Consider the following 27696-nt stretch of genomic DNA (forward strand, 5'->3'; position numbering starts at 1 on the left):
TCACCTTCTCCCACAAAGTCCAAAAATCTGTTCTTTACATCTGTGTCTCTTTTGCTGCCTCGCTTATAGGGTCATCGTCACCATCTTTCTAAATTCCATATATATGCATTATTATGCTGTATTGGTGTTTCTCCTTCTGACTTACTTCACTCTGTATAATAGGCTCCAATTTCATCCACCTCAGTAGAGCTGACTCAAATGCATCCTTTTTTATAGCTGAAAAATATCCCATTGTGTATAGGTACCACAACTTCCTTATCCGTTTCTCTGACGATGCACATCTAGGTTGCTTCCGTGTCCTAGCTACTGTAAACCGTGCTGCAATGAATATTGGGATACCTGTGTCTCTTTCAGTTCTGGTTTCCTTGGTGTGTATGCCCAGCAGTGGGATTTCTGGGTCATATGGCAGTTCTATTTCCAGTTTTTGAAGGAATCTCCACACTGTTCTCCATAGTGGCTGTACCAGTTTGTATTCCCACCATCAGTGTAGAGGGTTCCCTTTTCTCCACACCCTCTGCAGCATTTATTGTTTGTAGCCTTTTTGATGGCAGCCATTCTGACTGGTGTGAAATGATACCTCACTGTGGTTTTGATTTGCATTTCTCTGATAATGAGAAATGAGGTTGAGCATCTTTTCATGTGTTTATTAACCATCTATATGTCTTCTTTGGAGAAATGTCTGTTTAGTTCTTTGGCCTCCAGGAGGATACCACAATGATTCCACTGGAACATTGGCCCACTTTTTGATTGGGTTGTTTATTTTTCTGGTATTGAGCTGCATGAGCTGCTTGTATATTTTGGAGGTTAATTCTTTGTCAGTTGCTTCATTTGCTATTATTTTCTCCCATTCTGAAGGCTGCCTTTTCACCTTGCTTATAGTTTCCTTCACTGTATAAAAGCTTTTAAGTTTAATTAGGTCCCATTTGTTTATTTTTGTTTTTATTTCCATTACTCTGGGGAAAAGGTGGGTCATAGAAGATCTTGCTGTGATTTATGTCAAAGAGTGTTCTGCCTATGTGTTCCTTTAAGAGTTTTATAGTTTCTGATCTTACATTTAGATCTTTAATCCATTTTGAGTTTATTTTCATGTATGGTGTTAGAAGATATTCTAGTTTCATTCTTTTATAAGTGGTTGACCAGTTTTCCCAGCACCACTTGTTAAAGATTGTCTTTTCTCCATTGTATATTTTTGCCTTCTTTGTTGAAGATAAGGTGTCCATAGGTGCATGGATTTATCTCTGGGCTTTCCATTTTGTTCCATTGATCATACTGTCTTGATGACTATCACTTTGTAGTAAAGTCTGAAGTCAGGAAGGTTGATTCCTCCAGTTCTAGTCTTCTTTCTCAAGATTGCTTTGGCTATTCAAGGTTTTTGTGTGTTTCCATACAAACTGTGAAATTATTTGTTCTAGTTCTGTGAAAAATACCATTGGTAGCTTGATAGGGATTGTGTTGAATCTATAGATTGCTTTGGATAGTATGGCAGTCATTTGTGTTGTCCATTTGAGATTTGATCTTGAAGTTATGGAATGGTTTCTTAATTACATTGCAAAATATATAACTTATTAATATCATGTTGTGAGTTAGTTGTAACAGAGGCTAGGCTGCTTGTCATCACCCACAACATATATAGTGAGATCAAGACCTAGTCAGTGAGACCAGGCCTTTTTCATGAGATACCACCTTCACCACCAGCAGGCTGCCTGCCTGATCTAGTCAAGCTTCAGTCAAAACAGATTGGATACTCTTGTTATCACTTCTGGGAGATTCCTCATGCTTCAGTCATAATGAGAAACCCATTCATTTCCAAAAACTTCTTACCTTCACGTGAAATCCATTCCTTCCATTCCTGGCCTAAAACTCTCTCTCTCTCTTTTTTTCTTTAACAGTTAGGAAGAGCTACCTTTTGTTCTAATTGTGAACAAAACTTCTTAAATATTTTAATCACAAACATTTCAGACATTATAGAAGTACAAAAGTCATAAGAGACCCAGCGTGGACCTACCACACAACTTAAACAGTTATCAGCCCATAACTGGCTACATTTCATTGGTGTATCTACCCATTTCCAGCCACTCCAAAGGTTATTAGAAGCAATATCCTATATATCATAGCATTTTATCCATAAGTATTTGGAATATAAGTAAGAAAGACAAGTTCATTAAAGTTTTTTAAAGAGAAGTAACCATGATACCAGGCTTCCCAGGTGATGCTAATGATTAAAAAAAAAAAAAACCTGCCTGCCAATGCAGGAGATGTGGGTTCAATCCCTGGGTCAAGAAGATCCCTAGAGGAGGGCATGGCAACCCACTCCAGTATTCTTGCCTGGAGAATCCCATGGACAGAGGAGCCTGGCGAGCTATAGTGCAGGGTGTCACAGAGTCAGACACAACTGAAGCAACTTGGCACAGAACAGCACACAACCATGATACCATACTTCCACCTAAAATTTTACCCATAGTTTAGTATTTTTAAACATCTTTCAGACGTCCTTATTTGTTCCATAGGATTTTTGCCCTTTACTTTTTATTAATTAATTCACTTTATATTTCTGATATAGAATTGCAACAGTGGTGGCCATAGATGGAGCCTGAGTTCTCTGCAGGGAAACTCTGGTGTGAATCTATAGGAGATGGTCACTGGATTCCTGACAGGGAAGCTTGGTGATCACAGTCTTTTTTCAGAGGTCAGCTGTAAGTCTTGGAGATGAAATCACAGTGGTCAAGACTGGCAGTGCAGCCCCCAGCCGAGGTGTGGCAGTCATCCATGCTGGCCATCAGTAGTGACTTCTTGAATGCAGAGGCCAGGTGACACCAGTGTCTCTGGGGTGGAAAAAGATGCCCATGGAGGTGGGCGTCTTGCAGGGACAGTGTGGTACTTGCTTGTCTTGCTCTTCCAGGAGCATTGCCACACTGGGACAATGGAGAGCTTGAGTAGGATGATGGCCTCTAGGATGGCCTTGATGACTTCTTCTGGGCACTTAACACTCAGATTGACATGCCCATTGTAGTCCAGATGGCAACAGATACCTTGAACCTGGTCCAATGGCTAGCATAGGTCTGCTTTTGCGGATATTATCTTCAACACCTCATCCTTGAGGCACATCCCCAGGAGAAAGTTGGTGATTTCAGATTCTGTGATGGGCATGGAGAAGAGAGAAATCTCATCCAGGGATTTGGTCTTCCTGTCCTTGACCAGGAGCCCAGCTTGGCCTTGATTTCTCCACCTCAGTGATGTGGACTGGGCTGCTGCTTCCTACTCCAGGGCCCCAGGAACACCAGTATGTCTGTTCCATTTGGTGTTTTCCCAGATAACAAGTGCACTTTATTTTAATTGGGACTGAAATACTCTCTATGCATTGAAGTTGGTTGACATGTCTTTCATGATGCTTTTACAACACATTCTGCTCCCTTGCCCTCCTTTTTTTTTTGTTTTACCTTGAAATTTATTTGCTAAAGAGTTTGTAGAGTTTTGCAGACTGTGAATATTGTTGATTCCATTCCTATGCTTCCAGTTTAACAAGTTCCTTTGTTTCTTATATTTCCCGTAAATTGGTGATTTAGACTTTCTTGGCTTGATTTAGCATCAAGTTCATTTTTTTGAAAAGAGTACTTCATAGACAATGTAGAGTACTTCTGTCAGGAATCTGACAGTCATTGACAGTCCTTGCCTAGATCCATTACTTTGGAAATTACAAAATAGTGAAGTACATTTCTATCATCTCTGCTTCATTTTTTAGCTGGAATACATCTGTAAGGAAGACCTACCTTCAACTATGTGACTACCCTGAAGCCCGGTTCAAAACTTCCTTTAGCTCTTTCCACCATCTTTCCTTGCTGCCATTATGGTGCACATGAATGTCCTGGCTGATGCTCTCAAGAGTATCCACAATGCTGAAAAGAGAGACAAATGCCAGTTGCTTACTAAGCCATGCTCCAAAGTCATCATCAGGTTTCTAACTATGATAATGAAGCATGGTTGCACTGGTGAATTTGATATCACTGATCATCACATGGCTGGGAAAATTGTGAACCTCACTGGCAGGCTAAATAAGTGTAGAGTGATCAGCCACAGATTTGGTGTGCAATTCAAAGATCCAGAGAAATGGCAGAATAGCCTGCTCTCATCCCTTCAGTTTGGTTGCATTGTGCTGACAACCTCAGCTGGCATCAGGGCCCATGAAGAAGGGAAGATCCTTGGATCTTTTTCTAGGAATGTAATATGTACAAATAAAATGTTTCAGAGGACAGAGGCAAAACAACAGCAACAAGAAAAACTTCCTGTAGCCTATGGCTCATTTGTTTTAGGGACAGAGAGATGTCCTTTTATCCAGTAAGTATCCAGAAACAACACTTCATCCATAAAAGGAGATAGCATGTAGCAGGGAAAAACAAGCCAGGGGCTCAGGAGTCATGGCTCTATCTCTGAAATCTGTATTGATGTTGGACAAACTGTGTCATTTCTTAGAGCTGGAGGTTCCAAGCCCCTACCTACACTACAACCAGAGAAGCAGTTTTTCCCTAATTTCATTTGTACAAATCAGACCATGACTTTTAAAATAATTTTATCAATATTTAATTGAAATGTAGTTGATTTATAATGTCATGTTAATTTCTACTGTACAGCAAAGTGATTCAGAACGTGTATGCTTTCTTTTTCATATTCTTTTCCAGTGTGGTTTATCACAGGATATTAACTATAGTTCCATGTGCTATATAGGAGGACTTTATTGTTTATCCATTCTGTACATAATAATTAGCGTCTATTAACCCCAAACTCCCAGTTCATCCCTCCCCTACCCCCACTTTCCCTTGGCAACCACAAGTTTCTTCTCTATGTCTGTGGGTCTGTTTCTGTTTCATAGATAAGTTCATTTGTGAGGCCATGGCTTTCTATCACTAACGTCTCTTTCAGTGAAGACATCTTATGATTTTCATTTAGAATAAAACAAGACCTATAAGTCCACATCAGGATATTTAGGAGCCAAGGACCAAGAAGAGCTAAGTATTATCTCTAAGAATGTGTTATTTCATTTATTCATCCATTAATTCAGTAGTTCATTTATATTTTTAGTCTTTAAACAGGGCTTTATGCTATCTAAGTCTCTTTAACATCTAAAGCTTGAAAGTGGGTATTGTGAGCAGTAACCTTTAGGGGATTTCCTGGGGGTACTATCCTTGAAGCTTCAGCCTGAGGATCAGAGAGTTGAGGAAAGGATGCTGGGATTCTTGACAGTCTTTATTGATATCATCCATAAGAATGAGTCCATGTACTTGACAGATGAGTTTGGAATTTTCCTCATGGAAAGACTCCATGGAGGAGCCAGTGTAGGGGGTATCTGACAATATTCCTAAGAGGGAAAGCAATGTAGAAGGACATCTGAAGAACTCTCACTAATTGTTTACATGATCAAGTTAATCTCAAATCATAGAGAAAAAAATTGACCAATGATCCTACTTTCAAACTCCTCGTCCAACTGTCCTTCAGTTCTTTGTGAAGAGAACTCTCATCCACACAGCTAATGAGTGAATATAGATTACAAGCATTGAGTCTGGTTTTAGCGCAGTCCCCGGTTCCAGGTAGGAAATACAGACTCTGCTTTCTCATTGGTGCCCCGGAGATTTTGCTCTGGGCATGTGTACTCAAAGTGGTTCAGGTTGATGGGGACTTCCCTGAAGGTTCGTACAGACTCCGCTCTTCCACCGCAGGGGACACCGATTTGATCTCTGTTTGGGAACTAGGATCCCTCACGCTGTGCATTGCAGCCAAAAAAAGAAAAGAAAAAAACAGAAACTCATTTCTCAATCAAGTGAAGAAAATATTTAAAATAAACAAAGAAAGCAAAGTGGCTTGTGTCAAGGGGGTGAGCAGAAGGAAAGCACAATCCCAGAATCCATCGTTGGAATCACACCGGCTGTGACAGAGGCAGCACAAAAATAAACTCGACAGTTTTCACTTCTGAAACTAGGCGCAGTGCGGGCTTCCCTTCCTCACAGGTTCACTCAGTACTTAATCATAGAAGGTGCTGCTGCTTCTCTGGCACTTAATAATTTAATAGTGGGAGCCGTTCCTGGCAGGAGATGTTATGAAACAACCTGAAGAGTAAGAGCGGGGGTGGGAAAAGAGCAGTGCTTCATTTAACAAATTCAGAGCCTTTCTTGGAGGCCATGAAGTTCTCAGTTCAAGTTAATTATCGCCAACAAACATTTATTTATTCCCTTGATGAATATTTATCAAGGGGCTCCTTTGAGCAGCATGCGGTGTTGGTGTCACCCTGACATGGAGATGACAAGAAGCAGTCCCTTATAAGCAAAAGGCAGAGACCGTTTGCACAGATCATTATGAAACGAGGTAAATTTTCATAGCTCTGCATGAAAGGGGTACAACTGAAAGTTTTATGAGGACATGGTAGGAAGAGATTAGTTCTAGGTGGAGACTGAGAGGCAGCCTAGTAAAGAGATGGCATTGAGACTGAACATGGACAACTGGGGAGAATTCTAGCAGGAGAAGGCAGCAGGGAGGAGGCAGGAGGCCTTGAGGACGGAGCATCCACAGTGAGCCAGGGTAAGGCGTGGGGTACTGCTTCCCCACTTGGCATCCGTGAATTCCTAAAGATGTTTGAGCTTGGAATCCTTGCGTATGCTGCTGGTTGAGACCACGATGCTATATGAAAAGGAGATGTGCTTTATATTTCAATTTGTGTCAACTGCACTCCTACTGATCTTGTCAGAAATCACATTCATCTCAGATTCTGAAACAAACAAACAAACTCCATTTCATTCTATTTTTTACCCTGCATCAACACATCTGCTTCTCTGTCAGATGCAGCTCTGATTTTAGGACTGGTGTTGCCCTAGGCTCCCCTGAGCAGCCACCCACATGGTGACCAGTTGTCCTACTTTTCAGGATTCTAGGCATCCTGTGCCTTTGCCCAGGTAATCCTGCAGGACCAGTAGGGCTCTGGGATTCTAGATCTCTACACTGGTACAGCCACTCACAGAGAGGGCAGGCCTCCCACCCCAGCCTCCCTGAGATGTGTGGTGACTCACCAGATTGTAGGTAAACACTGTCCCACCCCACTGGCTAAACACTAACTTTAACAATTAGATTCCTGCTTCACAAACTACCAATGGGGTTAGGCTAGGGATCACAATGTCAATCACTTTCTTTCTCAATTTGAGAAGAAAGGGGAAATTCCTTGCAAAAGGAATGCAGGTATAATTCAGACATTGTAACGTTCTCTTCAAGACAACAGCAGCCACTCTCTAGATGCACAGAACATTTTATGATTTATCAGGAACTTTCAAAGACAGGATCCAATTTGATTGTTACAGGATTTATCATTATTCCCACTTTATATATAAAGAAATCGAGAGGCCCATTCATTAATATAATAAAAATCATGGCTCTCATCTGGGCACATCGCCACGTTTTGTCCGAAGCACTTTACATTTAACTCATCAAAGCCCCTGAATTGTTCTGTAAGGTAGATGGTTGTTGTCCTCATTTTGCTGCTGAAGGAAACAGGCACAGAGGAGTTCTATAGTTTGCTCAAAGGCCCACAGCTCGTATCTGGGAGAAGACTTGCCCAGCGTGGCTCCAAGGGAGCACTAGGTGGCCCATAGCCTGGGTCTGAAAGACAGTGCTTATCCAGATCTACCACTGACCTAGCCAAGAGAATTCCTGAATATCATGTGTCCCATGGCAAATGTTTCTGCTAGACAAACGCCTTCAAACACCTTCTCTATCCTTGTTGTTGTTCAGCAGCTCAGTTGTGTTTGACTCTTTGTGACCCCATGGACTGCAGCACACCAGGCTATCCTGTGCTTCACCATCTCCTGGAGTTTGCTCAAACTCGTATCAAGTAAGTTGGTGATGCCATCCAACCATCTCATCCCCTGTCCTCTTCTCCTCCTGCCTTCAATCTTCCCCAGCATCAGGGCCTTTTCCAGTGAGTTGACTGTGCATCAGGTGGCCAAAGGACTTTAACTTGGGTAGATTTTGTCTGTTTGTTTGGCTGTGCTGGGTCTTCATTGCTGTGCGGAAGCTTCTTTAGTTGCAGTGTGCAGGCTTCTCATTATGGTGGCTTCTCTTGTTGCAGAGCAGTGTCTAGAGTGTGTGGGCTTCAGTAGTTGCAGTACATGGGCTCAGTAATTGTGGCTCCTGGACTCTAGAGCACAGGCTCAGAAGTTGTGGCCCATGGGCTTAGTTGCTCTTCGGCGTGTGGGATCTTCCTGGATCAGGGATCACACCCTGCATTGGCAGGTGGATTCTTTACCATTGAGCCACGAGGGAAGGCCCTAACTTGGGTAAATTTTGAGATAACTCTAAAAGAGAAAATCGTTCGGTGCCTACTTATTTCCCCCGTCATCTGACATTGAGATAGACACCATCATTTCCAGTGAGAAAACCACACATCTAAGCCCTTCCCAGTTTCTCCAAGATGACAGTGAAGCATTCTCTGGGAATAAGAGGATGTTTCTGTGTTTTGTGCAGAGCAGAGGCACATGGGGAAACAGCAGTGGACACAGCACTAGAAAACCTGGATTGTAGTCATGGGCTAAAGGTCTGACCTTGAACTAGTCGTTGCACCTCTCTGAGCCTCAACTGTATCAAGTAGTGACTCTTCTGCCTATATCATGTTAAAAAAAAAAAAGACTATAAGAATTAGTACGAAATCTGTACCATACCATACGAATGTGGTGAACTACTATTGTCCTTTGCAGTTCCTGCCATAGTTTGTTGTTGTTGTTTTTTTCCCTCAAAGCTTATTCTTGTACTTCAATGCAAGAAATTTTTTTTAAAAAAAGAGATTTGAAAAGAGTTTGTAAGTTTCTGCACAATTTAGGCAGGAATTCCAGTTGAACTATTCCAAATCCTGAAAGATGATGCTGTGAAAGTGCTGCACTCAATATGCCAGCAAATTTGGAAAACTCAGCAGTGGCCACAGAACTGGAAAAGGTCAGTTTTCATTCCAATCCCAAAGAAAGGCAATGCCAAAGAATGCTCAAACTATCGCACAATTGCACTCATCTCACACGCTAGTAAAGTAATGCTCAAAATTCGCCAAGCCAGGCTTCAGCAATACGTGAACCGTGAACTTCCTGATGTTCAAGCTGGTTTTAGAAAAGGCAGAGGAACCAGAGATCAAATTGCCAACATCCACTGGATCGTAGAAAAAGCAAGAGAGTTACAGAAAAACATCTATTTCTGCTTTATTGACTATGCCAAAGCCTTTGACTGTGTGGATCACAATAAACTGTGGAAAATTCTGAAAGAGATGGGAATACCAGACCACCTGACCTGCCTCTTGAGAAATTTGTATGCAGGTCAGGAAGCAACAGTTAGAACTGGACATGGAACAACAGACTGGTTCCAAATAGGAAAAGGAGTTCATCAAGGCTGTATATTGTCACCCTGCTTATTTAACTTATATGCAGAGTACATCATGAGAAATGCTGGACTGGAAGAAACACAAGCTGGAATCAGGATTGCTGGGAGAAATATCAATAACCTCAGATATGCAGATGACACCACCCTTATGGCAGAAAGTGAAGAGGAACTCAAAAGCCTCTTGATGAAAATGAAAGTGGAGAGTGAAAAAGTTGGCTTAAAGCTCAACATTCAGAAAACGAAGATCATGGCATCCGGTCCCACCACTTCATGGGAAATAGATTGGGAAACAGTGGAGACAGTGTCAGACTTTATTTTTCTGGGCTCCAAAATCACTACAGATGGTGATTGCAGCCATGAAATTAAAAGATGCTTACTCCTTGGAAGGAAAGTTATGACCAACCTAGATAGCATGTTCAAAAGCAGAGACATTACTTTGCCAACAAAGGTTCGTCTAGTCAAGGCTATGGTTTTTCCTGTGGTCATGTATGGATGGGAGAGTTGGACTGTGAAGAAGGCTGAGCGCCGAAGAATTGATGCTTTTGAACTGTGGTGTCGGAGAAGACTCTTGAGAGTCCCTTGGACTGCAAGGAGATCCAACCAGTCCATTCTGAAGATCAGCTTGGGATTTCTTTGGAAGGAATGATGCTCAAGCTGAAACTCCAGTACTTTGGTCACCTCATGCGAAGAGTTGACTCATTGGAAAAGACTCTGATGCTGGGAAGCATTGGGGGTAGGAGGAGAAGGGGACGACAGAGGATGAGATGGCTGGATGGCATCACTGACTCGATGGATGTGAGTCTGAGTGAACTCCGGGAGTTGGTGATGGACAGGGAGGCGTGGTGTGCTGCGATTCATGGGGTCGCAAAGAGTCAGACATGACTGAGCGACTGATCTGATCTGATCTGATAATGAAATGAGCTTGATTTATTAAAGATTCTCAAAACAATAACTTTTAGGCTGGTACAATAATTCACCCCCTATGGTTTGAGCCAAGGATATATTTAATCTGCATAGAGGAGAGAAACAACTTTTGTGATTTTCTCATATATTCTTCTAGAAAATTCCGAATAAGTCAAACTTTTAAGATTTGAAGAGATTTCAGCTTTGAAAAGATTTGCTTTTGAGTTAAATAAATCTTGATGAATGGAAACAATATTGCATGCTAGTGAAGAGTATGTGGGCTTCAGGGAGAAATAGAACTTATCACTAGTCAGAAGAGTTGGGCTTGGGTTCTGGCTCCACCACTTACTGTTCTGAGACCTTAGGCATATTTTTGAGCTGCACTTGGTCTCTTTTCCTCACCTGCAAAATGGGGACATAATAATAATTAACTCTATAGGTGTCTATGAGGATTAAATAAAATAATGTATGTGAGCATTTAGCATGGTAAATGCTCAAAAAGTGTTAGCTTTTTCTGAAAAAAATTGCATACTACAGAATTCCCTTCTTTCAGCCTGAATACACCATATTTTCTTTATTCATTTGTCTGTCAGTGGACATTTAGGTTGTTTACACATCGTAGCTACTGTGAATAATGCTTCCATGACTATGGGTGTGCTAATATCTCTTCAAGATCTGAGATCTTTATTCTCATTCTTTTGAATAAATACCCCGCAGTGGAATTTGGGGATCATATAGTAGATAAATGTATAAATGTTCCCGACCCAAGGATTGAACCACATGTCTTGTGTCATCTGCATTGGTAGGTGGGTTCTTTACCACTGGTGCCACCTGGGAAGCCCCAAATGTGTGTGTGTGTGTGTGCGTGCAAGTGTATTTTTGAAACTTCTGTACATTTTTAGGACTTCCCTGTAGCTCATATGGTAAAGAATCTGCCTGCAATGCAGGAGACCCAGGTTCAATCCCTGGGTTGGGAAAATCCTCTAGAGAAGGGAATGGCAATACACTCCAGTATTCTTGCCTGGAGAATCCCATGGACAGAGGAGCCTGGCGAGTTATGGTCCATTGGGTCGCAAAGAGCTGGACACGGCTGAGGGACCACCTGCTACTCCTACTCTGTACTGTTTTCTGTCGAGCTTCACCATTCTATATCTCCACCAATAATATACAGATGTTTCAACTTCTCCACAGCCTCGCCAGCACTAGTCTTTGGTTTTTTTTTTTGATACTAGCCATCATGACTGGTGTGTCACGTTAATCCCATTGTGGTTTTGATTTTCATTTCTCTGATGATTAGTGGTATTGAGCATTTTTATCATATACATGCTGGCTGTAAAGTTATTATGCTAAGTGAAATGAGCCAGTCACAGAGAGACAAATACAACATGATTCTCTTGTGCCTAAAATAGTTGAATTTATAGAATCAGAGTGGAGTGATGGTTGCCAGGAGCTCAGAGGAAAAGGAAATAGGGAGTTAGTTACTAGTCAACCAGCATGCAGTATCAGTCAAGAAAGATGAGTAAGAGACCTGCTATACAACATTATACCGATAGTCAACAATAATGTATAAAGTGTAATAATAATATGTAATAAAGTACATAAAATGTAATAATATACTTAAAAACTTATTAAGAGGTTATATTTTGTGTTAAATGTTCTCACAACAAGAAAGTTTTTTTTTTAATTCTAAAGTAAAAATGGTCTGAAAAGTTGGGAAGGTCTGACACTGTTTCTAAATTTATGAAAAAATATGTTCCAGTGTGGCTATTCAGATCATCCTCACAGAACTGGTCAGTTCTTAAGGTTGATATGATATAAGCCTAATAAGGCCTTTTTGAATTAGATATAGTATTGGCTCATGACCTTTTGATAATGCTAAAATAAGAGATTCATCAATAAGAAGTAATCAGATAGGAAGAAGAAAAGGCATTGACATGATAAATTATTTTGTACAGATCGATCAATAACAGAACCCTGGTACCTTCCTAGGTAAGCACCCAAACAGCCTTCTGACATCATTTCTAGAGTAAGATGATCTCACTAAGCCCCAGATTTGGCTCTCCAGGAAGCTTCTATCTTAAACTAAATCCTACTCAATAGTAAATAGATTTTGATTTAATATCCTTGAACTGATGAGTTTGCTTGGATTATTGTATGATTTAAACAATAAATAAAAGTTATTTCCATCATACATATAGTTGGAACTGAATCAGTAAAAGACTTAAAATTAATAGCTCAGTGGAGTAGTAAATGCCAAGGCTCTGATTTATACTCTGTTATTGAAGTAGCAGAAATATAAGGGAACTTCTCTTTGGAAATGCCCAAAACCACCATTCCTGAACCATTTATGCTAATATTGTTGAGGTCTTTGTTTTGGAGCCATCTGATGAGAAAAGCTACCATGGAAGGAATTTCTTTAATGTCTTCAATGACTAATTTCATTTGGAAGAAGTAGTTTCATTTATACCAAGTGTATTAGTGAACAGTGTTACAAAAGAATTCTACTGTTAAAGGGAGCATTTTAGAGCCCACTTTCCCTATGAAGTCACACCCATCAAGATCATGTCTTGGTATCTCTGGATTTTCACACAGGCCTGGTACCTAATAAAGATCATGATTGTCTCCAGAAGGAATCATCTTTAGATGATGAAGGTGTTCACAGGGTAGAAGTTTCTAACTACAATTTATATTTCATCTTACGTAGATACTAAGAACCATATGGGCTTCCCTGGTGGCTCACATAGCAAAGAATCTACCTGCAATGCAGGAGACAAGGGTTCCATCCCTGGCCTGGGAAGATCCCCTGAAGAAGGGAATAGCAACCCCCTCCAGTATTCTTGCCTAGAAAATCCTATGGACAGAGGAGCCTGGGGGGCTACAGTCCATGGGGTCGCAAAGAGTCAGATATAACTGAGTTGCTAACAAACACACACAAATAAACCATACATCTAGAAAATGCCTATACCATTCGCTTTTCCATACCTGGCCCCAGGCTCCTCCCTTGTGACCCCCTTGTTGGCATCCAGAGCCATCAGGGTGAAGAGGAAGGAGGCCACAGATTAACCTGCATTTAAGAATATGCCTATCCAGTCAGCCACTTGTGAGTCAAGAGATGGCTGTAAAAGATTGCCTGTCCTCTGCTATAGAAATGCTGTTAACCAAAGAGAGAATCAAATAAAAAAAGAGAGAATGAAATGAAAATCTATGATCCAGTTGCTTTTGAAGATGAAGGAATGTTTGCTGGCATTACTATTTTACAAAACCAATGAGAAGTCCCTAGAATTAATTTTATCTAAAATCTAGTCCCAAATTTGGAATTGAATGTTAATCAAAAAAGTTATATTAAAAAAAAAAAAGTTATATTAAATCTCTATTTCCAAAATAATTTCAGAATGACGTGGACATTTCCACATGCCTAATATGGCAGTATCTCCCGAGGGCCCTCAGAGCTGAGTGGCCTTGGAATTGTGTATTGAGACTAGAGCAGCCCCTAGAGATGTCCAGACTAGGATTAGTCAGAAACCAATCCAGTCTTGGCTGGCCCTGGAGACTCAGAGGGGTCACAGGGAATCCTGCGTCTCTGGTAGAATAATGTTTGCCTTGTCAGGCAGTGTGTAAAAAACTATTGGCATGCAGGGTTACTGATAAATGCCAAGACCCAGAAAGTTTGGGTTATGATGGTTAAGAACAAAGAAAAGTATTTACAATATCCCTTTTGCCCCAAAATAGATTCTAAACACTCTACAAGCACAATGGAATGCATCCATTCATTTCTAAATGGGTCGTCTCCTACCCCCATGTTTAGGTCATAGCTATTTCTAGACCTTCATGTGACAAGACCTTCACAGACCAAATTCAGTAGTGTCACCTTCTGAACCAAGTAGCTGCATATACTGTGGTTTTCCCTTGTTTATTTTGCCTTGTTTTGTTTTACACAGCCTGTATCACTAGTGTCCCAATCAAGGTCAGCAGATTGAATTCAACCCCATTCATTTAAAAGAGCGAGAGATTCATGCCAGCACCATGATCTCACCACCCTGAGTAGCAGAATGTGGCCATGCAGTGCACTGAAGTCAGTCTTCCAGACGCAAGTGTTCAGTGTGACCCTGAAGCCACACCTGAAAGACAGGATGGTGTCGTCATACCAGCATGCATTCTGACTTCAGCTTCATTTATTAAGGGCAACATGTATCCGGAGGTGAAAGAAAAACTTGAAATGGTTGATGTATTGTTGTAATTGAGGAAGTGCCAGTAATTCAGATAAACGATATCAATGGAGAAGATTCATCCAAACACCAGCGTGGAATTTCCTAATATTTGCTGCCAATTTGCTATCAAGTAGATGGTTAGGAAGTCTCAGGTGGATGCTAATCGCACGAGGGCCAAAAAGAATCGTATCACCAGGGTGGAGGCCAGTGATGAACACTGTGATATGACGTCATATGCCTTGCAGTACAGCTCTCTGCAGTGTGCCAGGCTGGAGATCAGTGTGCAGGCAGTGCTGAATGTTCCCTGTGAGTGAAACTCTGGGGAGGAGAGAGTGGCGAGTTCCTCTTGTCGTCAGGTGAACTCTGATACACATAAACAGATTCTCTCTCTCTCTCTCACACACACATACAGCCTTCCTCTCTCCAATTATATATCTCCTTAAAGATGTTCATTACACCAGTCACAGTGGAAGGAAAAGAAAACTCTTGCCAACTTGTAGCCATCAGACCTGCCTGCTAGTGCAGCTGTTTGCAAGACTAGGAAGATGTAGTCTAGCACTGAAGGGGCACCAAAGAGGAAGGAGACTGCACCATCCTGTAACAGCTAGGGCTGAAGAGGGCAGAATTGTAACTGGCATTTCTTAAAATTGTATTATGTCTGCTGAGTGTTTTATATACATTTTCTTAGTTAATTATGATATCAGTGACTTAAGGTAGGGACTGTATTTCCATTTTACAGATGAAGAAACTGAGGCTCAGAGATGTTTAGTGACACTTATGGTCACACAAATCCTCTCTAAACCACTGTGCAATACAAGCCAAAATAGGAGTGAATAGAATGGCAACTTGTTGTTCTGTACCAAATGCAGTCTCTACTTATATATGTATGAATATGAATGGCTTATCATATGTTTAGGCCTGAGCATGCCCAAGATCCCATAGATGGACACTTGCACACTCTTATACTGGTTGTCCTGTTACCAAATGTTTTGACCTTGTGGTAGCCTCTGGTCATATTCTAATATTTTTAGCCAAAGTTATAATAAAGAAATCTTTCTACTTCAAAATAGCCTTGCAGATCAAACTCTGGACGATCTGAAATGTCACTTCCCTGTTTGGCGAGGGTTAAATGGTTGTCTCAGGCCAGTGTTTAGTTCACATTCTATAAATGGCTCTTACTCCTTGATCTGAGTCACTGTATGTATTACAGCAAAGTCACTTACAGATCAATTTATTTTTAGCATCTTAAAGAAACAGATTCAACAGGGAGTGTTTGTCAGACCACAGGGTAACTTGAAGGAAAACTTATCTTTGTGAGGAACTTTCTTTCTTCTGGATTCCTCTGCCTACAGCTCTCTGCTTGTGCTAGGCCTTTGCATATTGTAGTAAGATGTTTTGAATTATTTAAATAGCAGACTGGCAGAACTTTATGCCACTATCTTACACAGTAGAGAAGTTTTGTGCTGTGCAAGTGGCAGAGCCTTTTGCATTTTAAGGGAAAGAATATTGGGAAATAAAGAGTACAATTACCTACCTTTCAACTTTGTAATAGAAATTTTCTCTAAGATGAAAACCCAGGAATATGACTAAGCACAATGGTGATAAGGATAATGGTGATGATGCCGGTAATGGTGATGAGGGTAGTGAGTGATGCCCTTGATAAGCACCACCACCTTTAGGAGAGATTCTGGATCCATCCGTTAAATAAATATGGCATGCTGCCCTCTACAGGTATGCAGTCTAAACCGTAGAGTATTAAAATCACACAAATAGGTAAAGCAATCTCAACTACAGAGACCAGTGTATACATGCAAGTTGAATATTAAAGCCAGTTAAATAAGTAAAACCTTTATACTCTACAGGTCTAATTTGTATAAATTCTGAAGCCAAAGAAGAAGCAAGGATTTAGTAATTCATTTATTTTACATTTCTCTTCTGAGTTTTTGAATGTGTATATATGAGGCCAATGGCAGAAGCAGGAAAGACCAACTGGGGGTTCATGGACACTTGAAAAAGTGTCTGCTATCATAATTTTCTGCTGACAGTTGAAAAAGCTAATTGTCCTCTGGTTTGGTTAAGACATGTTATTTATGGATAAGGTATTTAATGGTATTTAATGAACAATTAATGAATAGCAATAGGTCTAGAAACATTCCATTTGTTTGTATTTCAAAAAGTTTGGCTTTTATTTCACATTCAACCAACCTTTTTAAAAACTAAACTAGCAGGCTTTGGGAAAAAAAAAAGAGGGTCTGTCTGGCTCCATCTCTACCCTTCTACTTCTGCCGCACCCCTGTCAATACTCTCGTTATTTCAGTATCTGAATTGAATGTTTTCTTCAATTTACCCTTTACTCTTCCTTGCTGGGGATATGAACCAACAGAGGAAAAACTGCTAGGCAAAGAATCTTTAGAACTGATTTCTTATACTCACCTTCCACCCTTGAGTTTAGTTTAAGTTTGTTCATTCTGATCACTGAGCTGTTCTTAATGTTATTAATTTCCTCTAAAAGGAAGGGCTGTCTCAATGGGGCTGAGAACCCATGAGTCTGGACTTTTTGGGATTTTGCCATGCAGGCCAATGAGTGCATAGAGCAGTGGTGATGAGCACCAGCTTTAGAGCAATCCTGGGCTCGTGTCTAGCTTCCTCCACTTACCTGCTGGGTGATTGTGGGGCCTATTATAGAATGTCTCTGAGCCTCAATTTCGCATCAGCACATGAGTACAATAATATCTACCTCAAAGGAGTTGGGGAGGATTTAAAAATACACTACAGGATGAAGCATTTTTGTAAGTATCATCTTTTTTCATTCCCATGACCACCTTGTAAGGAAAAGGCTACTATCACCCCAACTTACAGAATGAGGAAATACAGCTTAAGGGGGTTATGAATGAGTTTAAGTAAATGAATCCAAGTTACAGGTCTGGTAGGTGTGGAGCTGGATTCAAGCCCAGGTTGAGACCATGTATTTGACCTCTGTGTCATTCTGTCAGATATCTGTATCCATTTTCCCCACACATGTTACTAGGATGCTAAACAGTGAGTTTCACTTCACTCTTGAAGTCAGTCCTCTCCCCCATCATTCTGATTTCTTGCCAGGCTCTGGTCTCTCCAATAGCAAGCAGTACAGATGAGAAGGGTCAGTCTCTGCCACCTACAGTCTCAGTGCTTGGTAGACATGGAAGAAGCTACTAAAAAATTCATTCTACCCTGTGACTCTCAGAGTTGACTTATATAGTCAAAAAGAAGGGGATCCTTGTTAGTGGCTAGCGTTAAAATCCCAAAGCGCAGTCAGCCAAAACCTTATCCAGATGCAAGTGTGTGGTCACTGGTCATGCATTTCTGTTTGCTGAATTCCATACAACCCAGGCAACTGCCTTGCCTCGCTGAAGATCCACTGGGGAAAAAAGTTATGTGTGCTAGTATGAAAAAACATGCAAGCAGAGTTCTCCATCGTTGTCAGGAATGTTTGGTACAGCCGTGTTTATTCCATGGCCTCCATCCATGGTAAATGTGCCATCAGTTCTCGTGGGGGAAAATCCAACCCAGAGCTTCCTTATTGGCTGCTCATTTTGTTAAAATGACGTCGCTTTGTAGAGGATCATCTATTACAATCAAAACAATTTTGTGGAATGATTAAAGTACACGCATTTTAGTGGAATAACTACTACTAGAGTCTTTTGGACTGTTGTTAGATTGAAAATGCATATAAATTGTCCTTAAGTACCATATGCTCCTTTTCTTCACCTAATTTCTCACATCCTCTGAGGAAATTTTACAATACTGATATTCTAACAGATCATTGTCTTTCTTCATTATGGCACACTCACTTTATTAGTTCATCCTTTGTGGGTGCATTTTTGTATATTTAAAATTTGTATTAGCCATTTTATGTTAGTACAAAGTCACTATTTTCTGTATCTTCTTATCATAGATTACTAGAATAAGTGATCTTTGATGTATATGAAAAATGACACTCAGTTCTATCTTTAAATATCACTTTCTTTCAAAGGCTCCAGTGGCTTTACCATTTTTGAGTTGAATGATTTTTAATATAAAGTACTTGGAATTGTTGAAGTATGGAAGAATTTAAATCTAAAATTAAAATTTTCTGGTGGTCTCCTTGGTAGAAGCACTAGCTAATACTGATGGATGACTTACTATACACCAGGCTTTGTTCCAAGCTTATCAGTATTAACCCATCAGCTCTCATAACCATCCTATGACGTGCCCATTTTACAAACAGGAAAATTGAGGCATGAGAAATTAAGAAACTTGCCCTTGGTGACACAGCTACTAAGTGCTGTTTCTGGGATTCAAACCCAAGGGGATCGGGCCCTTACTCTGCTGCTTTTGTGCGACTTCAACTATGGGGTGATCCAATCCATTTTATTACTTTTCAAGAACGTTTACTTACTCTCTTAAATGAATACAAATGGATTGTTATCTTTAGCCAGAGAGAGAAGGAAGAGCTTATTTATGAAGGGATCTAAACAATAAGCAAGAATTTGTTCTTTCTCATGCTGTATTGAAAGGCCTGGTAAAGGAGGTCAACTATGTGTTACTCCCCCTGGTGTTCAGGAAGGGTGTCTATGGGGGCCCTTCATCAGATGTAGGGAAAGCAACCCTGGAAATGCTTCATTTTCTTTTTGTTTCTGAGCTTGAGAAAAGAAAAGCAGCTAGAATATGCTATAGGAGTTTCTTTTCTGATCTGTTTTTGCTCTCAAGGCTTGCAATAAGGTAGAAACAGTTCAGTATCTAACTGCAACCCTTGATGGCCAAAGTTATTCAAATTTCTAATTTCCTAAAATTTCTTCTGCCCCCCACCCCTATCCGTTCTGCCACGCCCCTGGCCTTCTGCCAGGGAGTCTGGTTTTCCATAATTAGCGTGGTGATTCTGATAATCTTTCCCTGTCTTCAGCGGTGGCTGCTGGGCACTTTCTTCCCCAGATCTCCATCACAGTTTTCCCTGTTAATGTCTGTTTGGAGTTTCTGATAATCAATATTCCAAGGAGAAAAAGGTAAGATCTCCTTGAATTGTCACATCAACTTGAGCTTCAGTTGTTTGTTTTAGATGAAATAGCACCCTGGTTCCTTGAAGTGTGGCTCACCGCTGGCTACCTGTGACTCTCACTTAGGGAGCTTTAAACAATACCAGTACTTGGACTCCACCCCCAGAATGTTTGAATCATTTCTTCTGGGGTGGAGCCCCAGGCATCAGCTTTTCTATTCTTTTTTTAATGAGGTCATGGTTGAGAAACATTGGACTAAATTAATCTTTTGGCTTAAATTTGAATACCAAGGCCCTGAAAAGCCTTGGCTCAGAAATATATTCAACTCATTTAAATGAACAATTGTTCCTGATGTTTTAACCAGTTCCTGTCTGTTTTAACCTAGCTACTAACATGTGAAAAGGGAGTTTTTGCTATACAACATGGTCATCCCCAGATTAAAGGAAAAGGATGAAGTTCATGCCAAAGTGTCCCCCCAGCCCTAGGCATCTCTGGCTATATCCTTTACAATAGGCCCAAGTGTTCCATGGCTGAGATGTTTCAGCTTATCTTCAGCACCAAAACAAACCAGCACAATCACCAGAAGTCATTTTCTTGTTAGTGCCTGGTCATTCTGGGTGTTCAAGAAATCAAAATTTGTCCGTGGCTTAGTACATAATGCAGGGGCTACTGTTACTGTATGAGACTGGAGATGAATCTGGTTCCTCATATATAAAATCATGTATAAAAAGGCAAGATCTACTGATGCTTGCCTTACAGGATTGTTTACAAATTAAATGATAGAATTTATTCCAACGCTTTTGATCTACCTGCTTGGACTTTTTTCCCCACTTACCTAGTTGATAATAGTTAAGAGCCTAGACTTCTAAATGAGGGTATCTATTTAAATGGTGGATTCACCACTTGCTGTGTGATTTGAGGCTAAATGGTACTTCACTTTACTTCTCTGAAAATTGGCATCATAAAAATATTTACAAATTGCTGTGGAGATTGAATGAGATAATACATGCAAAATCCTTAGAAAAGTGTTTATCACATAGTAAGCACTCAACATGGCTTAGATTGTTAGTATTAATCCACTGGACTATGTTAAGAAAGAGAGTGTGAGGATGGACGCATGGAAGCAGGCCCTATAGGGAAATCCAAATGACTAATTTATCGCCCCATTCTCCTTCCATCTCCTCCCTTCCCTCAGAGAGTTGTTCTGGAATCATGCACCCGGTGTACAGGTCAGCCAAGCTGCTCAGCTTTTGCTGGCCCCTGAACTCTTCTTTCTGGCCTCGGTAGACAGATCAGAGAGGCTCTGGGGCAGCCAGCAAACAACTCTGTATTCTCTGTTGAGCAGGCAGCTGGAAAGTGGGGAGTTTCTTTGCTCCAAAAGATAGTGGGACAGTCAGGGGTTGAACGGTCTGTGCTGCTTTCAGAAAACTCACCGGCCTTTCAGAGTCAGTCACGACCCCGACGCAGAGGGCCACAACACTCTCCTTTACCTCTTGGGCGTCCCAAGTCTTCCCAAAGCTGTGACCCTCCCTGATTCAGTTATTCTGACAGCTTATCTCAGCTTTGTATAAGGAATATGATATCTAATAAATTTTGAAAGTTAATTTTTTATCAGAGACATCATTAACATGTAAAAGCTCTTTGCCAAGTTGAGTTGATTCTACCATCAGAGAATACCATCAGTATTGGTTATGTTTCTATAAACACAAACCTTTGACCAATGCTGAATTAAGGAGCATAGGTTTAGAAAGATGGATTTCTGTGTCACATTCATAAAATATGAACTTCCAAGGTTGATAGGATCCTCAGAGGTCTCCTAGTCCAAGCAGTCCATTCAATAGATAACTTCCAAGCAGCCCTTAGAGGTAGCTGCCTCGCTTCTGCCCAAGCCATGCTTTGAGGCCCTGAACTTACTAGCTCCTACAGCACCTTCCTCCTGTGATGGCTAATTGGACAGCTTAAATGTTAGAAAGTATCACGTCTATGGAGGCAATTATGTTTTCCTGGATTTCTACCCATAAGACTAAGAACTTCTCATTTGACATAACACCAGATCCATGTATCTCTTCTCTGAAATGTTGCTTACTTCTAATACCAGCTGATTAATTACCTATTCCTCATAGCAACTTTGGGAACAATTGGATATCTACATTTCAATATAGTCTGTTTGAAGTTCTTATTCTCAAAGCTGTGTTTTTTGGAAACCCAATAACACTTGAAACCAAGTGCTGAAAAAACATGTGTTTTTCATTTTCACCTGACATATTGCATCTTAAGGCATCATGCTGGGTGTGCAGCAGCTGAAAATGTTTGAAAAAATGTAGCCACTGAAAACTAGAGTGATACAGGGACACGTGGTAGAGCAAAATGGTCAGTGCATAAAGCAGCTTGGTGCATGGCGTGTGGTTGGAATCATCCCGATTGTATAGGTTACCATATAAAAGGACAATAGTGTGGTTAAAAGTCTGGCTGATTCATGTTGAGGTTTGACAGAAAACAGCAAAATTCTGTAAAGCAATTATCCTTCAATAAAAAATAAATTTTTAAAAAGTCTCAAAAATTTCCAAAAACATTTTTTAAATTACTTTTTTTGTGATGTGGACCTTTTTAAAAGTCTTTATTATATTTGTTACAATATTGTTTCTGTTTTTATGTTTTGGTTTTTTGGCTACGAGGCATGTGGGATCTTAGCTCCCCAATCAGGGATTGAATCTGCACCCCTGGCTTTGGAAGGCGAAGTCTTAACCACTGGGCTGCCAGGGAAGTCTCCCAAATACGTTTTAAACCCTTTTTCACCTTGTTCATCACCCTGCTAGCCAAGACAGTGACTTTTTGTACGTAGAACAGATATGTCTGTAAGTTCCTTCAGTATTAATTCGACATTTATGTATTAAGTACCTCTCTTGATTCCAGGCAGAGTATCAACACTAGCAGGTATACATGACTATTTTCTTCTTGTTACAGAAGAGAAAACTAGGTACAAACATTAATAACTTACCCAAAGTTATGCACCTAGTAAATGATTGCACTGGGGTTAGAACCAGAGATCTGGTCACAAAATAAATACATGGTCTCAACAGCCACCCGGCACCAACAGAGGGATGAGCAGATGTGAAAATCTTTCAACCCTGAGCTGCTGACTGTACCTTGAGGAGGATCATTTGTTCTTCTTCTCTGTTGGAAGGATTTCAGGATGCAGGTTCTAGAGCATTATCGGTTTTTATCTGCCTCTAAAATTTCTGCACGTCAATTCCAAAGTGTAGGATTTCCCGCCAGGCATCCAAAGCAATTCTCCAGCACCCACTGGGTATCCTACAATTCAACTCAGTTCTGACACTCTACACAAAGATAACATCAGATCCCACAGGATAAAGGTTCAGTCCCACAAGACAGCCCTTCCAGCCCCTTCAGACAACAGTTGCTAGTCCTGGTTATCCCTTCTGCTTCTGACTGACTGGCTATGGGTCAGAGATCTCCATGATCCCCTCTTTGGCTTCAGTTAATTAGCTGGAGTGGCTTATAGAACTCAGCAAAACATTTTACTTACTAGATGACTGGCTTATTATACAAGAATATAACTCAAGAACAGCCAGGTGGAAGAGATGCACCAGGCAGGCATGTGAGAAGGGGCTTGGAGCTTCCCCACCCTCTCCAGGTATGCCACTCTCTCCAAACCTCCAACCCAGCAGCTCTCTGAAACCTGTCCTTTTGGGTTTCCCTGGAAGCCTCCTTATATAGGCATGATTGTCACTGGCAATCGGCAACTGATTCAGTCTTCAACTCCTTTATCCTCCAAGGAAGTCTGGAGGTCATATTGAAAGTTTTAACCCTCTAATCACTTGGTTGGTTGTCCTAGCTACCATCCATATCCTCATGTCCAAAAGTTACCTCATTAACAGAATGAAAGACACCTTAGGAAACTCCAAGGGCTTTAAAAGCTCTGTGTCAGAACCCAGGGGTGAAGACTAAATACATGTTTCTTTTTTTAAAATCGCAGTATCACAGCTTCCCAATGGGATACCTGAAAATCCCATATTTCTCTCTCGTGCCCTGACAGTCACATGGCATTGCTTTCCGTGCAGTGTGTAGTAGTGCATGCATGCTAAGTCACTTCAGTCATGTCCAACTCTGCAACCCTATGGACCATAGCCCTCCAGGCTCCTCTGTCCATGGGATTCTTCAGTCAAGAATATAGGAGTGGGTTGCCATGCCTTCCTCCAAGGGATCTTCCCGACCCAGAGATCAAATCAGCATCTCTTACCTGCATTGGCAGGTGGGTTCTTTACCACTAGTGCCACCTGGAAAGCAGGCTTGTAGTAGAAAGAACTCTAAAACAGCATCAGAATTCCTGAGTCAGAGTCCTAGCTCCATCAGAGAAGAGCTGTGTAACTCCCAACAAGGCAGTTCATCCCTTGAAATTCAGTTTCTTCTTTGGTAAAAATACCCACCTCCCAAGTTCGTGGTAAGGATTCTATGACTCTAACAAATGTTGACCATGTTGGATGTGCCAAACACTTGGTGAAGTTTGGGATATAAACTATTAGATAAAATAGTGTGGCTCTTGCCTTTTTATAGAACCCACAGCCACGTGGGGCAGCTAGACAAGAAGTAAGCAAGCACTTGAATAACTGAAAGTTGGGATGACGGTTTTGGAGGAAGGGAAAGAGCTCAGCATTGAAAAATTGAGTGGGCGGGAGCTCCCACTTAGTTAAGGCAGCCAGGGATGGTCTCTCTGGGAAAATGTGTCCAGAAGTTGAGGAGATGCCTGCTAAGTGAAGAACAAGGAGAATTTCAGATCTAGGAATGGCATCTTTATAGGCTCGGATCTGGGAAATAGGAGTAAATAAACATTTATCATATTTGTGTCTGAAGGCACTTTGTAAATCAAATTAGGATAAACCCATGTAAAAAGCTTCAATTGCAAATAAAAATATAGCATTGGCCACCTGCAAAATCCAGCTCAGACTGTATTCTTCCCACAAGAGTCAAGATTAACATTCCAACCCAGGGAAGTTTGTTCCATTTCCACAAGATAACGGCCTTTATCCCCCCACACCAAAATTTTAGGTGCCTGGACTGAAAAAACACAAGCACTAATGTTTTCCTTGATTTCCATCATCTACCAAGGAGCAGAACTTCCTCCCTCTCTCACTTTTCCATTTCCTCCACCTCCTGTCCTTGCAGATTGGGCAACAATTTCTAAAAATTTCCTGCAGTTGACTGATGACAGGACATGGGTGTCTGGAGTTTGAACTGCCTGACTAGAGCTAGGACGAGATGTTGAAAAAAAATCCAGAAGGGTCTCTGTCTGATTCTCTGCTCCCTCTCTCCTGTTGGTGCCTGGAATTGGGGGTGACTGTCAGTAGCGCTGAGCTCCTACACTTTTTTTCCAAATGTTTTGATGTTTAAATATTTTGGGCACCATCCTTCAATATATCTATGGTACGTAAGGAACACTGGTAATGCTAATGCAGGAAGGACCTATTATAAGGGAATCCTTGGAAAACAGAGAATGCTACAGTTTTTTCTACTTAACGTTCCTTACACAGGAGATGTAACTGAAGTCTCAGCAAGATGTTTTTCTGCCCACCCCCTTGAAAGTTATCCAGTGTCTGAGCTTAGTCATCCTCTCTGACCTTAATCATCCTCTCTGACATTATCACTTTCCTTACAGCATTTATCAGTCTCTGAAATGTTATTGTTTAATTTTTCTATTTATTGTCTATCTCCCCCACAAAACATGAGCCTCCTAAATTTCAGGCACTCACCATCCTGTTCACCATGTATCCAGCTTTTAAAACAGTGTCTATCATATAATGGTTGCTCAGTAGCTGACTGATGAATGTACCTATAGATCAAGTTATAATAATGACAGTAATCATTTCCATAGCTCTCATCAAGTTATAGGCACTCCTCCAAGTGCTTTAAACATCTTAATTCACTTAATCCTTTTGATAAACACAGGAGGTGGGCATTAGTATTAGACATTACTTTGCCAACAAAGGTCCGTCTAGTCAAGGCTATGGTTTTTCCTGTGGTCATGTATGGATGTGAAGAAGGCTGAGTGCCAAAGAATTGATGCTTTTGAACTGTGGTGTCGGAGAAGACTCTTGAGAGTCCCTTGGACTGCAAGGAGATCCAACCAGTCCATTCTGAAGGAGATCAGCCCTGGGTGTTCATTGGAAGGAATGATGCTGAAGCTGAAACTCCAGTACTTTGGCCACCTCATGCAAGGAGTGACTCATTGGAAAAGACTCTGATGCTGGGAGGGATTGGGGGCAGGAGGAGAAGGGGATGACAGAGGATGAGATGGCTGGATGGCATCACTGACTCGATGGACGTGAGTCTGTGTGAACTCTGGGAGTTGGTGATGGACAGGGAGGCCTGGTGTGCTGTGATTCATGGGGTTGCAAAGAGTCGGACACGACTGAGCGACTGAACTGAACTGAAGCATTAGTATTATTCCTACTTGTAGATGAGTAAACTAAGGCACAGAGAAATGGTGTGTTTTGCCCAAGCTGACATAATAATGCCAGAACTAGGATTCAAACTCAGTCTGTCTGGCTCTAGAATCTACGCTTTAATCCACTACACTAATATTCCATAGAACATGTTGTTCCAAAAGAAATATCCGTGATATCAAAACAAAACAAAACTCTTTGAGACAAAATTATGTTCCACAAATAAGGTGCTTCATCTCTTTAACAAAAGGAAAATTCAAGTGTGTGTGTGTGTGTGTGTGTGTGTGTGTGTGTGTGAAGGAAAGAGATATAGAAAATTTGGTACTGTGAATTTTTTTTAGGGATTTCTTGATGGGTCAGTGGTAAAGAATCTGCCTGCCAATATAAGAGACATAGCTTCAATTCCTGGATCAGGAAGATCTCCTGTAGGAGGAAATGGCAACCCACTCCAGTATTCTTGCCTGGGAAGTCCCATGGACAGAGAAACCTGGAAGGCTACAGTCCATGAGGTCACAAAAGAGTCAATCACGACTTAGTGAGTGAACAACAATGAACATTGTTTTAGCCTGATCTCTTGGATTATCAGAAATCACCTTTGTTTCTTCCTACATCTCACACTTAGAAAAATACTTTTGAGAACATCTGAAGAAAAACTAAAGGAAGTGTTTCTTCTATAACAAATACCATGTCTACCCTGTGCAGGGTGCTCATACAATCGTCAACCCCGGCCAAGAGTGGTTTCAGGAACTTCCTGACATCTTTTGATTTGCTGGTCACTGGGTGTATGGATCTAATAGTGATGGTGGCAATGGTGAGGACTCAGACTGGTGGAATGGGGAAGGAGGATTATGAATGTATGGGCATCATGAGCTTGTCCAAAGAAATAAATACAGAGGCAGTGGTCCTGCATCTCTCTTTGAGTCCCTTTGGTCTTACATCTTCAAATCTATAAGATAATGATCTAGCCTGTCTCCAGTTATTGGACAGCACAAAGTCCATGATGCCTATAAAATGAGACCAAATCTCTAAATCACTGTTATCTGAAGCCAGGAGTCTGGCTCTTAAACAAAAGAGTGAAAAGAAAATCGATGAGTCTGAAACCTTAGCCTGTCTTCTTGGCTATCTGATCAGTTAAGAGTCCCAGAAAAAAAATGTAAAATTAAGGTAATTGATGACAATTTTGTGCTTCATCTTTTTCTCAGAGGTTGGAAGTGTTTTTAAAGTATGATCTTGGTTTATTCCATGATGGCCTCATAAAATGGTATACAGATTTCCACATGAGTTTCATTTGAACTTTAGTCTACACATCTAGCCTGCCTCTGAACAGCATTGGAATCCTTTGGCTCTGAAGGAGTTTCTTGAAAAAAGAAAAACTATTTTCAACCAAAGCTTTAATCATGCCATTTCCCTTTCAGACTAGTTGAACAGATAAATGCATACTCATGAATTAAAACTGGTATTTTTAGGAAGGGCCAAAAAAAAAAAAAAAAAAAGCCCAGATCTCCTCATTATGTGCTTCACTCTTTCCTTAGGGAAAAATATTTACTACTCTACAATCATTTTGATGATTATAATTTAAAAATTTTTATGAGCTGTACATCACAGAACTGCTTTTTCATTGTATTGTTCACTGCTTAAAAAATGTACATGGCCTGATATCTAAGGACCTTGCAAGCCCTCCCGTGTGTGTCTTACCTTATTCCTTCAGTTGTCAGACTG

The 27696-nt window shown here is 40.9% G+C and overlaps 1 protein-coding gene and 1 pseudogene across 16 annotated transcripts in view; one reads left to right on the forward strand and one right to left on the reverse strand.

The window, feature by feature from the left end:
* Nucleotides 1–27696, forward strand: part of CREB5 (cAMP responsive element binding protein 5) — a 489069-nt gene that overhangs the window by 273592 nt on the left and 187781 nt on the right. The gene's annotated exons all lie outside the window — the stretch shown is intronic.
* Nucleotides 2534–3945, reverse strand: LOC147374146 (small ribosomal subunit protein uS5 pseudogene; annotated as a pseudogene).

This window comes from Bos grunniens, chromosome 4 (genome assembly GCF_055505025.1).
Source record: "Bos grunniens cultivar Pamir isolate PY7600 chromosome 4, Bosgru_T2T1.0, whole genome shotgun sequence".
NCBI lineage: Eukaryota > Metazoa > Chordata > Mammalia > Artiodactyla > Bovidae > Bos > Bos grunniens.